The sequence below is a fragment of the Mesoplodon densirostris genome, chromosome 2 (genome assembly GCF_025265405.1).
Source record: "Mesoplodon densirostris isolate mMesDen1 chromosome 2, mMesDen1 primary haplotype, whole genome shotgun sequence".
Classification (NCBI taxonomy): Eukaryota; Metazoa; Chordata; class Mammalia; order Artiodactyla; family Ziphiidae; genus Mesoplodon; species Mesoplodon densirostris.
Genome location: NC_082662.1, coordinates 27,965,907 through 27,978,367, shown reverse-complemented (window position 1 = coordinate 27,978,367; position 12,461 = coordinate 27,965,907). Strand labels below are relative to the sequence as shown.

The window sequence follows — 12,461 nt, the reverse complement described above, 5'->3', positions numbered from 1 at the left end:
TTTGAGTGGCCATCTGTTTCCTGCTGGGACCCTGACCAGTGTGCTGTGTTTCTAACCTTCCACCGTGAACAGCAGAGGTGGATAAATAAAGCAAGTGTGGGCATCCATCCAAAGTAGAAGGGTATTGAGCTTCTGGAGGCCTCAGTGCTGGGCAGTCACACAGCCCAGAGGGGCCTGCAGGGGCCAGTGTGCCTGCCGGGTGGTGGCAGGACAAGGCCACGTGGCTTAGGAAGAAGTGTCTAATGTCCTTTGTACCATGAGATGACCTCCAGGCAGGGGTGCTGCTCTGGAGGTCCAGGTAGTAAATAGTGCAGGCTTTGTGGGCCATGCATTTTCTGTTGCAAGTTCTCAGCTCTGCCATCGTAGCTCAAAGGACAACACGTAAACGAACGAGTGGCTGTGCACCAGTAAAACTTCACAAACACAGGCGTTGGGTTGGGGCTCATAAGCCTGCCCACCCCAGTCTAGAGATGTGAGTTCAGTATTTGCAAACTTGTGGATTGCAGTCTACAATAAGAAATGTATTTTACACCGTGACCCATTTATGCACGTGCACACTTCATAATAATAATTGATACAATGCCTAATGTGTGCCTCTGTTCTAAGCACTTCACCCGTATCAGCTCATCTAATCCTCGTGACAACCCTGTGTGTGGGATGCAAGTCGGGGCGTGCTACTTTTATCCCCATTGTAAAGATAAGGTCTCTGAGCACATAAAGTTTTCAGCAACAGAAGTTTTATGAAACTATACCTACTATGTGTGTGACGTACTCTTTTCTTCTCCATTCTATGCTGTATAGTCTCCTCTACTTTATTTTTTTCTTTAAAATGCACCCCACAGTCTGATCTTGTGACCTGCAGATGGGTCACAATCCATGGGTGGATTTGGAAAACACTGTTTAGGCAGGCTGGGATGGACTCCCCCACCTCGGAGGTGGTGAGAGCCTCTTTCTCGGCAGCGATAACACCAACTGGACAAGCGACATCCTTATAGTGGAGGAAGGGGGCAGATACCACTGTAACCAAGGGATCAAAGCAAAGACTATCAGTAATAGGCCATGCTGATGTCACACACCCACTTCGATGATGCGATAATAAGAGCATCTCACCCAGTGGTATTCTTCCCCCAAATCCATAACCCTGGTCTAATCGTGAGAAAATATTAGACCAACCCAAATTAAAGGTCAGTCTACAAAATACTTGACCAGGACAAAAGTCTCAAGGTCTTGAGAAAACAAGGAAAGCCTGAGAAGCCGACAGACTGGAGGAGACTCTGTAGACATGATGCCCCCATGCAAGAGAAATGCTGGACTGGATCCTGGAGCAAAAAGGGGCCCTAGTGGGAAACCCGGGGAGATGCGATAAAGTCTTCCATTGAGCCAATATTAATGTACCAGTGTGGTTTCTTAGTTTTGCTACATGGATCATGGTTATGTAAGATGCTAATATTAAGGGAAGCTAGGGGAGGGGTATACAGGAAATTTCTATACTGTCTTTGCAATTCCATGCTCATTTCAAAATAAGTTTTTTTTAATCTCCCCAGCTGATGGGAATGTGCACCCAGGGTTGAGGCACCCCACTCTTAATCCTTCTCCAGGAATCCTAGGGCAAATTTTACCCTCAATTGTAGCAGCATATGCTCCTGGCATATCATCTGTCACAGTGTTTCTCAAGTTTGGGCACAAGCATCAAATTTGGGGAAATTTTTAAAATCCCAGGCCATAACGACAACAACATGAAGAGAAGTACGTGGCAGGGGCACATGATAGATGCCGTGATGCTCTCTCCATCCCCCTGCTGCCCTTTCTCCTTTAGGGTGGGAATCAGTGCTGCACTTGCCCTCTGAGCAAGGCATCTGTGGCAGGTAGAATGGCTCCACGAAGATGTCCACATCCTAGGCCCCAAAGCCCATGAATATGTTACCTTACGTGGCAAAAGGAACTTCACAGATATGCTTATGTTAAGGATTGGGGGATGGGAAGATTATCCTGGACTATCCGAGCGGGGCTGATGTCATCACATGGGTCCATATCAGAGAAAGGCAGGAGTTTCAGAGTTAGAGACGGAGATGTGATGACAGATGCAGAGGGTCAGAGTCAGAGAGAGATTTGAAGATGCTACGCGGTTGGCTTTGAAGATACAGAAAGAGACCACAGGCCGAGAAATGAAGGTAACCACTAGAAGCCGGGAAAAGCAAGCCAACGGATTCACCCCTAGAGCCTCCGGAGAGAGTGCAGCCCCACAGACACCTTGACCTTGGCGCAGTGATACCCATTTTGGACTTCTGACCTCCAGAACTGTCAGATAATTAATCTGTGTTGTTTTAAGCCACTAAATTTGCAGTAATTTGTGAAAGCAGCAATAAGAAATGAACACAGTATCCTTCTCATCCAACTGGTGGTCTGTACCTATTCCTGTACTGTTCTTAACCCCTGCTTGTGTTAGCAAAGATGCGAAGTGTATGCCCCCCTAATGGATTAGTTGAGGGAGTAGGGAGCGTGACCTAGTCAATTTTACACACTTCACTCTCTCGCTGACTCATTAAGTCACTAATCCGCTCACCGGCTTACCAGTTAATTCACTCTTTTATTCTTTAAGTTCATTCACTCACTCACTCCACACTCACGTGCACACATGTGGGCTCGTGCACACGCACACACATTTCAGCCAGTAGCTGAGTTGCTGGAGCATTGCGGCTGCTGCTTTCATGGCCATCGATAAGCAGTGTTTGAGGGATGGATATGTCTCAGGATTGGTGGTGGTAGGAGGCATCCGAAATTTCCTGGAAGCCAGACCGGTGGGGAAGACATGGTCATAAGCAGGGCTAGGCTCTTTGGCATGGACCTTATGCCAAGAAATGTTACTCAATCAGATGTGACCATGATAGTTTAATAAAAATGATAATACTTTAGGTAGATCACCTCCAGAAGCCGAGAGAGAGAGAGATTAATTTGTGCAGGGCAAATGAGAAACGCTGGATTGGATCCTGGAACAAAAACTGGGGAACGTTAGCAGAAAAACTGGGGAACTGTGAATAAAGTCTTCCATTGAGCTAATGGTACAGTACCAATGTTGACTTCTTAGTTTTGATACATGGACCATGGTCAGGTAAGATGCTAATATCAGGGGAAGCTGGGGGAGGGGTATACAGGAAATATCTTTACTGTCTTTGCAACTCTGTTCTCATTTCACAGCAAAGAGTGGCAGAGCCAGGCCTCAAACTCAGGTTGGTTTGACTCCAAAGTCTATGTGTTTAAGCTCTACTGAGCGTCTCGGAACTCCCCTGGGGCCAAGGAGAAAGGGAAGCTGGCAAGGAACAAGGCCAAATACTGCAGGAGGAGAGCAGGTGGAAAGAGAGAAGGTGTCTAAATCTCAACACTTACGGGGTTCTGGGGAGACTTTTCCCATCTGGGTTGATCCTGATTCCAGATGCATCTGGTGAAGTTATCCCCAGGTCATAAGATGCCCCGAGTTCAGCATGTAGACTGACCTGGATGGCCCACTGAACCCCTCGGCAGGTGCACACGGAGCCTGGGTCCACTCTCATGGGCAGAGGCTAGCCAAAGCCAAGTACGGGGTCAGCACCTAGCCCAGTGGGCTAGTGAACAGGTGGACAGGAAACGGGACAGACGATCAGGTGTAAGAATAGGGTCAGCGCACGGGGGACCAGGCATACGTGTTTACCTTTGGCAGGTTGTGGCAAAGGGGGAGAGGATGAGAGCTAGAACAAGACCACCTCTGAGGAGATAGCCCCCACAGTGAGCTGTGGGTACCCCTCACGGGCCTTGACAAAGCCCCTCCCTGACACCACAGAGTAGGAAGAGTGGCCCCTGAGATTTCTGTCCAAACCCCTGCCTCTTTCAACCACAGTGGGCATCTTTTATCTGCCTGGCACCCCTCCCTTCTTTCGAGCCCATTCCTTCTTTGGGAGAACTGTCCCCAAGTCCAGTCATGGAGCTCTAGTAGGCGCCCTTGCCCTCGGCCCCAGGAGTGGACACAACCCCAGCTAGACTAATCAGAGGCTCCCAGGGAGCTTTTCCTAACTGAACCCAAGGGAAGAGATCTTCGTTTTCTCTCTGGAGGTGAAGCTGGGAGAATGAATCAGGGAGCTGCTAAGTATGGCCACAGTCCCAGCCTCTAGCAGCACCATCTGCAGGAGCGAGGATGAAGCCAGAGACAGAGCACAGCACAGACGGACCCAGAGACAGGGGCCTGTGGCGTCTGAGTCCCTGGGTCTAGTCATCCCTGGGGCCAGCTACATTGTGACTAGGGCAGCAGATAATTTCTTCTCTACTCCACGCCCATTTAATCAGGATTTCCGCCACTTGAAACCACGAATATAAGACGTTAACTTAGATGTGCTGGGGGTGAGTGATATAAGACAGGACCTCTCCCCTCCCCCATTTCCAAGTCTTCCTTCCTGTCTCTTTCCTCTCCCCTCTGCTGTGTTTGCTCCACCATGCTAATGGCTGGGTCTCTGGTGTGCTGTTCAGGTAGCGTACAGACAGCACTGGCGCACGGTGGGCCCTCCGTAACAGCGGATGCTTCTTGAGCACTTGCTATGTGCCAAGCCCTGTACTCGGAGCTTGTAAACCCATTATCTCACGTAAACCTCCTAGAGTTCTATGAGGTGCGTGCCGTTGTTATCCATATTGAATACATGGGGACACCGAGGTGCACAGCAGGTCAGTTGCCGGCCCCAAGTTAGACAACTGGGAAGTGTAGAGCTGAGACTTGAACCCAGGCAGGTGCCTTCCAGGGCCCATGTGCTTAATCTCTGCCCCAAACTGCTTTGGATTCAGTAAATGTTAGATCCTTTGCCCACGAGTTTCCCTTGCTGCACGGAGCTATGACATGACCAAGAATGAGGGCTGCTGTGTCTTAAAGCCTCAGCAGGAGTTTATGAGCATCACTGCATCACCTTGAATCATCATAGTCACACTATGAGATGCACACTGGGGAAAGAGAGGCTCAGAGAGGGAAAGCAGCCTCCCCAGGTCACAGAGCCCATGGTTGTGGAGGCAGGATGGGAATCAGTCTCCATCTGACTCTAGGATAGCTTCTTCACTGACCTTATCAACCCTGATCCCCAAGATGGTTTAACCTATCGATTCTCCAGCCACCTGGGAGGTTCACTTCCTCAGCCAGGGCTTCAGAGCTGCTGAACCGTCAGGCGGGGCTGGCCAGCTGCCTCCTGGAAGGGGAGAGGGAACGTTGAGGATGCTCAAACTCCGAATGGCAGTCGAGTGGCAGGCAAAGGCTGGCGTGGGAGGCTCCTCGATAAGCCATCTGCAAACATTTCCTCTGGATGAGAAGTATTATCCGAATTTAATCCCCAGAGGCCTCTGCAAGACATACATTGCCACCCTCCCTGGAATGGGGGCAGGTCCCTTCTCCGATTCCTGTTACAGTGAAAGGCGGAAGCTGGGCAAGGCTGAGTAAGCACGAGCCAGTGGAGGCCAGGCTGGGGCTGCCTGAGGATCGGAAGGAAGGTGACTGCCAAGTGTACTGGCTATGCTGGGTGCCACAGAGCGCCCTGCCCTTTCACCCCTGCACTGTGCTCTCACCAGAGTGGATGCAGGCATCCGTATTTCCCCAGGGAAATGAGGCCACACTATTCTGGGATCTCCTTAATCCCTGTGTTCTCTGGAGGCTAGTGTTCAAAGCACTGATAAGATCCCATCTCCTCTCTTCTCAGACCTAAGCAAGGGAGTAAAATAGTTCACATTTGTGAGATACCTACTGTGTCAGGCACAGTCCTGGATACGTTATATGCAACAGCACAGAATCCCATTGCACAGATGAAGAAACCGAGGCTCAGAGAATTCATAGCACATGCCCACATTTCACAGCTAGATAACAGTCAAGCCCAGATTCAAATACAGGGTTGTCTGATTTTAGAGACCTGGCCTTTAACCCTGACCACCTTAAACCTATTGCCTCGGTAGGGGAGAAAGACAGATGATGAACCAGACAGGTGGTGTCTCCACCTAGACAGAGACCTGAGCCAGTAAGGGAAGAGGGTCCAGGTAGCGTGTGAGCACACCTTGGTCACGAGACTCCTAAGGCCAGCACCCTGTTCCTGGGTGAAGCCTGGTGGGGGTAGGCTTTGACATCTTCCGGCATGGGGACCATCAGGTCTGCAGGCTGGATCTCAGGTCTAATCTATGGCAACAGAGACTCGGGCTGGGGGCAGGGATGGCCAGCCGAGGGCCCAGCAGCTGGTCAGGACCCAGACTGCTCTTAGATTCTGTCCCAGTCAGACTGGAGCGGGACCTGGAGCAGGACGGATCTTATAAGAGTGATGGGGTGGGGGGCAGGAACAGAAGTGGGAGAGATGATGCTGGGACACCCTTTTCCCAAATCTCCTCTGGGAGAGCTAGGCCTGTGAGGCCATCTGTCAGTCACTGTGCGTGCACGGTCCGGTTAGCTGATTGGCCCAGCTTGGGTCACATGGCCACCCCACTCCATTCAGTTGTGGCCTAGTGTCACGAGGCTGCCCCTTCCCAGAGCTGTGTGTCGAGGGAGGGAGACTGATCTTCAGAGGCTTCTAGCACTCAGAAAAGAGTAGAACTGCCTGATAGTTAGACCTGGAGACAGAAAAGGAGAGAGTTGGGCATCCCCTGGGAGGCTGGGAAACCACCACAAGCCCCCTTGCCCAGAGCTTGGCCCCCAGCGCCAGTGCCCATCTCCAGACCCAACCCCATTCACTTTAGCATCATGGGCACGGTCTCTCCACAGAGGCAGGACACCCCTCACCCCGCAGCCCTGCCCGGTGAGTAGCTGAGCTGGGAATGGAAGGAACCAACACCCCAAGCCACTCCCCAGACCTTCCCACTGTGTTTCCCCCAACTCACAGCCCCAGGACATCGTGATAACACTCTCCTCCCGACAGCAAACACAGCCAGGAGCTCTGTCCCTCAGCTCTCCCGGGCTCAGACACGCGCCCTCCAGGGAGCAGTGCGTCTGGAGGACAAGCATGTACCTGATGTAGTTTGTGTGGGTTCCCTGGAGCTCACAATTAGCCGAGCAGGGAAGAACGATGATAATTTGTTGAGTTTATTGAGTTGCTTCTGGGACAGAGGGAACATTTGCCCACGTTGATTATCAGACTCCACTGTTGCTGCACTGGGGCCACATCACCACAAGAAGAGTTTCCCCAGAAGGTGCCAGCAGCTGCCCAGAACATGGGGAGCACAGTGAGGGCTGAGGGCCCAAGGGACTGGGGCAGCACGTCTTCACGGGAGACCAAGATGGAACCCCGCGTGGCCTCCGAGCCCCTCCCCGCTGTCCCCAGGCTTCCCTGCTCACCTGCCTTTTCCTCTGCTCTCCCCACGTATGCCCTCTGCTTCCTCCCTCAGGACCTCATTCAACCGTTCATTTATTTGTGTTCCTTCTTCCCGTGAGCACTATTTCTCGAGCCTTTCCCATGTGTCAGGCACTCACAAGGTACTGAGGGAAGAACCGAACAAGAAAGGAAGAGCTCCTGTCTTCAGGGAGCTTGCGGTTTGGTGGGGAAGCACATCCCTGAGCGATGCGTGATGAGACAAGCACTGGGATGGACCAAGCGTAAGGACTCTTTGCAAGAGAAAAGGAGGTACCAGGGAGAAGCCCACCTGGCTTCCTGGAGCCAGTGGCTGTGAGACGACACAGGATGGATGAAAAGGAAGTCGCTAGAAGAAGGGTGGGGTGGGTCAAAGTGGACAGGGAGAGTTTGGCTGGGAGGTGAGTTCTTGATCTTTAGAAACATTCAGAGCACACCTTGACTGACCATGTGTCCAGAATGCTGGAGCTGGGATTCGTGCATAGCCAGGCAGCAGACCTGGAAAGCCTCTGAAATTCCTCTGAAATTCTCAACTATGATGTTAAGACTGGCTGTTTCCCACTCTTCTGATCTCAGAGGGGATAGCATTAGAAAAGATGCCCCACTGTTGAAAGCAAGAGACTGTCATTTGCATGTTCGCTCATTCATTCATTCATTCATTCATTCACAAAGCATGTGTCATAAAAGTGCTTTAACCATCTCCCCCCACGCAGCTCCCTGGAGTAGCTGGCACTCCCAGGCTTGATGGATCTTCCTGCCCGAGGCCCTGTGGCACTCAGCGCTGGCTGCCTGCGGGCTGTCTCCCTCCCCCACCCCCAATGCCTGTGCACTCCGTGCTCCCACCAGCTGAGCCTTGCACTTTCTGAGAATCGGACGGGTTCGTTTCCAACTCTCTCGATGCCAGTCATACTTGTTATTATAATTATGTGACTTATTAAACATCACATAAACTGATGAAATAGGAGTGTGAAAGGAAGTATAGCTGCATCTCTGGAAACTAATTTGAATGCTTTGGCATGGTTCCATGAAGGAGATGCTCTAAAAAGAATTGTTTCCTAAATATTAGGTGTGAGTGAGTGAGAGAATGGCACGCCACTGAGCTGTTTCCCTCTGGGCGGGGGCCAGGTCTGTCTTGCCCACTGCTGCATCCCCAGTGCCTAGCACAATGCTTGGCACATCGCAGGTGCTCCATAATCATCTGTTGACTGGAGGAGCTGTGGCAGAATTGGAAATGGTGAGTGATGCATCCTCGGTGGAGTTTATGCAAGATAGACAATGCAGAGAAGAAACCCACGGTCAAAGGAAAGACCTTGCTCCTGAGTTACATGGACTGGCAAAAAAAAAAACATGTCCCTCCAAGTGTTTTTACATTATAATGAAGTGTTCAAGCTATGACTGTATTCTTTTATCATTCCCCACTTAGAAATTATTTTTTACCAACCAACTGCATCATGGGCAAGGCTTCTACGTTTGGCGTCAGTAAACTCTGTAAAGGGGAAGGTGAAGATTTTCAGCTTTGCAGGTTATACTTACCGTCACAACTACTCAGCTCTGCCTTTGTAACCTGAAAGCAGACGATATGTAAATGAATGAGCACGGTGGTGACCCAGTGAAACTTTACTGGCAAAAGAGACAGCACACTGTGGTTTGCCAAGCCCGGTTCTATGGAACTGATTTGTTCTGTGTGTCAGGCACTGTGCTGTGTTGCGGGACACACAGAGACAAAATGCTGTCCCTGCGTGTATGGAGCTCGCCTTCGAGTCAGGGAGGTGGTCCTCAAGTCAAAAGATGATTACAGTGTACTGTGCTCAGGACAGCAGTGGGGGGTGTCCAAGGTGCAAAGTGGACACATGGAGGGCACTGCTCCTCCCACAGGGGCAGGGAGAGGGAGAGGTGGAGGAAAGGAGGCATTTTGTTAGGTTCATGGGATCCGTGATATTTTCCCAGGTAGCCAGGTCGGGCAGCAGGAAAAGGCATTCCAGGCAGAGGGAATAGCATATGCAAAGGCATGGAGACATGAAAGTGCCTGGAGCTCAAAGTGGGTGTCACAGGAGAGGGAAGACATGAAAAAGCTTAGACTTTATCCTGGAGCCAGTGGACCTTTGCTGCTGGGTTTCCAGCAAGGCAATGACTTGAGCAAATGCCCGCACAGAGTATGGAAGAAGGATGGAGGCCGAGGGCAGATCAGAAGGCTGTCTCTGTGGCGCGGGTGAGGAACGATGTGGTCATGAGGTAAAGACCATGTGGCCACAGTTGGCCATGGGAGCGAAGGAATGGAAGGAGTTAAGGATGATGCCTTGGTGTGGTGGCTGGGAGGAGGGCGCACATCGTGGGGAGAGAGAACACTAACAAGCAGGAATGACGAGGGAGGGGAAGCTTTTTTTTTCTCTTAAATGAGTTTTATTATTTTTTTTACACCTTTATTGGAGTATAATTGCTTTACAATGGTGTGTTAGTTTCTGCTTTATAACACAGTGAATCAGTTATACATATACATATGTTCCCATATGTCTTCCCTCTTGCATCTCCGTCCCTCCCACCCTCCCTATCCCACCTCTCTAGGTGGTCACAAAGCACCTAGCTGATCTCCCTGTGCTATGCGGCTGCTTCCTACTAGCTATCTATTTTACGTTTGGTAGTGTATATATGTCCATGCCACTCTCTCGCTTTGTCACAGCTTACCCTTCCCCCTCCCCATATCCTCAAGTCCATTCTCTAGTAGGTCTGTGTCTTTATTCCTGTCTTACCCTTAGGTTCTTCATGACATTTTTTCCCTTAAATTCCATATATATGTGTTAGCATACGGTATTTGTCTTTCTCTTTCTGACTTACTTCACTCTATATGACAGACTCTAGGTCCATCCACCTCATTACAAATAGCTCAATTTCGTTTCTTTTTATGGCTGAGTAATATTCCATTGTATATATGTGCCATTCTACCTTACTTTATTTTCTTTTCTTTTATCCTCTTTCTTTCTTTCTTTCTTTCTTTCTACTTTTTCTCCCTTTTATTCTGAGCCACGTGGATGAAAGGCTCTTGGTGCTGCAGCCAGGAGTCAGTGCTGTGCCTCTGAGGTGGGAGAGCCAACTTCAGGACACTGGTCCACAAGAGACCTCCCAGCTGCACGTAATATCAAACGGTGAAAATCTCACAGAGATCTCCATCTCAACACCATCACCCAGCTTCACTCAACGACCAGCAAGCTACAGTGCTGGACACCCTATGCCAAACCACTAGCAAGACAGGAACACAACCCCACCCATTAACAGAGAGGCTGCCTAAAATCATAATAAGTCCACAGACACCCCAAAACACACCACCAGACATGGACCTGCCCACCAGAAAGACAAGATCCAGCCTCATCCACCACAACACAGGCACTAGTCCCCTCCACCAGGAAGCCTACACAACCCACTGAACCAACCTTAGCCACTGGTGACAGACACCAAAAACAACAGGAACTACGAACCTGCAGCCTGCGAAAACGAAACCCCAAGCACAGTAAGATAAGCAAAATGAGAAGACAGAAAAAGACACAGCAGATGAAGGATTAAGATAAAAACCCACCAGACCTAACAAATGAAGAGGAAATAGGCAGTCTACCTGAAAAAGAATTCAGAATAATGATAGTAAACATGATCCAAAATCTTGGAAATAGAATAGAGAAAATGCAAGAAACATTTAACGAGGACCTAGAAGAACTAAAGATGAAACAAGCAACGATGAACAACACAATAAATTAAATTAAAAATACTCTAGAAGGGGGCTTCCCTGGTGGCGCAGTGGTTGAGGGTCCACCTGCCGATGCAGGGGAAACGGGTTCGTGCCCCGGTCTGGGGGGATCCCACGTGCCGCGGAGCGGCTGGGCCCGTGAGCCATGGCCGCTGGGCCTGTGCGTCCGGAGCCTGTGCTCTGCGATGGGAGGGGCCCCAACAGTGAGAGGCCCACATACCGCAAAAAAAAAAAAAAAAAAAAAAAATACTCTGGAAGGGATCAGTAGCAGAATATCTCTGAGGCAGAAGAACGGATAAGTGACCTGGAAGATAAAATAGTGGAAATAACTACTGCAGAGCAGAATAAAGAAAAAAGAATGAAAAGAACTGAGGACAGTCTCAGAGACCTCTGGGACAACATTAAACGCATGAACATTCGAATTATAGGGGTTCCAGAAGAAGAAGAGAAGAAGCTTTGGTTTGTTCAGAGCATAGAAAACAACCCCCAGAACATACAGTTAGGTAGCCATGAGTTGAATCTTTGTAGGGTAGCTCAGGCCCCTCAGAACTGCCTCAACACCTGGGGTGGGCAGGCACTGCTGGGAACAAGAACCTCGGGAAGCCAAAGGGCCTCTTTCCAAAGATAAGTCTAGAGGCCAGGGGGCTCCAGCAGCCCACAGCCAAAAGGGACTTGCACTCACCCCAGACGTTCACCCAGTTCCTGGAAAATATGTAACATCACAGGTTTGTCTTGGGAAAAGGGTTTTCCTCAATATAACAAGAGTCGTAGGTGTTTGGCTAAAGAAAAACTGATATGGAAATCATTTGTGATGAGACTGGGCGTCAGGGCTGAGTCAATAAAGGCTCACTTCAGGGGTGAGAGGAAGCTTGGGCAGGGGAACAGGAGTCAGCCTCCAGCAAGGGCCTCGGTGTCCTTTGCTGCCACCAGCAAGACATTTCCAGAAGGCTTCCCCTGGTTGCATCATGGTGTTCTCTCCATTCCCCAGCGGGGAGAGCAGACAGCAGGTGGGAGGGGCAGAGGGCTTGGGAGGGGGCGGCAAGCACCTCCTGTATGTCACTTTCTCCCCGGCCGGGTGGGTTGGGGGTGGAGTGGTGGTTTATGCTTGGCCCTGGAAGATTCTTCAAGCCTGAATCAGATCCAGGCTGTGCACATACCTTGGTTAAGAGATAAAGCCCACAGAAGGTGTGCTGGGAGCACAGAAGCCAGAGGCTATCGACCGAGGAGCTGCACAGAGAAGGAGACGGTGAGGCCGAACCTTGTAGATGACAGGCTTTGCAGGAACTGTTGTATCTAGGGAACCACAGTGGGGGTGGTACCCACTGGCAGGCACAGTACCTTGTACACAGTATGTGCTTGGTGAGTAAATGAATGAATGAAAGTTCCCCTGAGGATGTCCATTT

At 50.3% G+C, this 12,461-nt stretch overlaps 1 protein-coding gene across 2 annotated transcripts in view; it reads left to right on the top strand.

The window, feature by feature from the left end:
• Positions 1–12,461, top strand: part of CSMD2 (CUB and Sushi multiple domains 2) — a 660,274-nt gene that overhangs the window by 299,270 nt on the left and 348,543 nt on the right. The window lies entirely within an intron of this gene.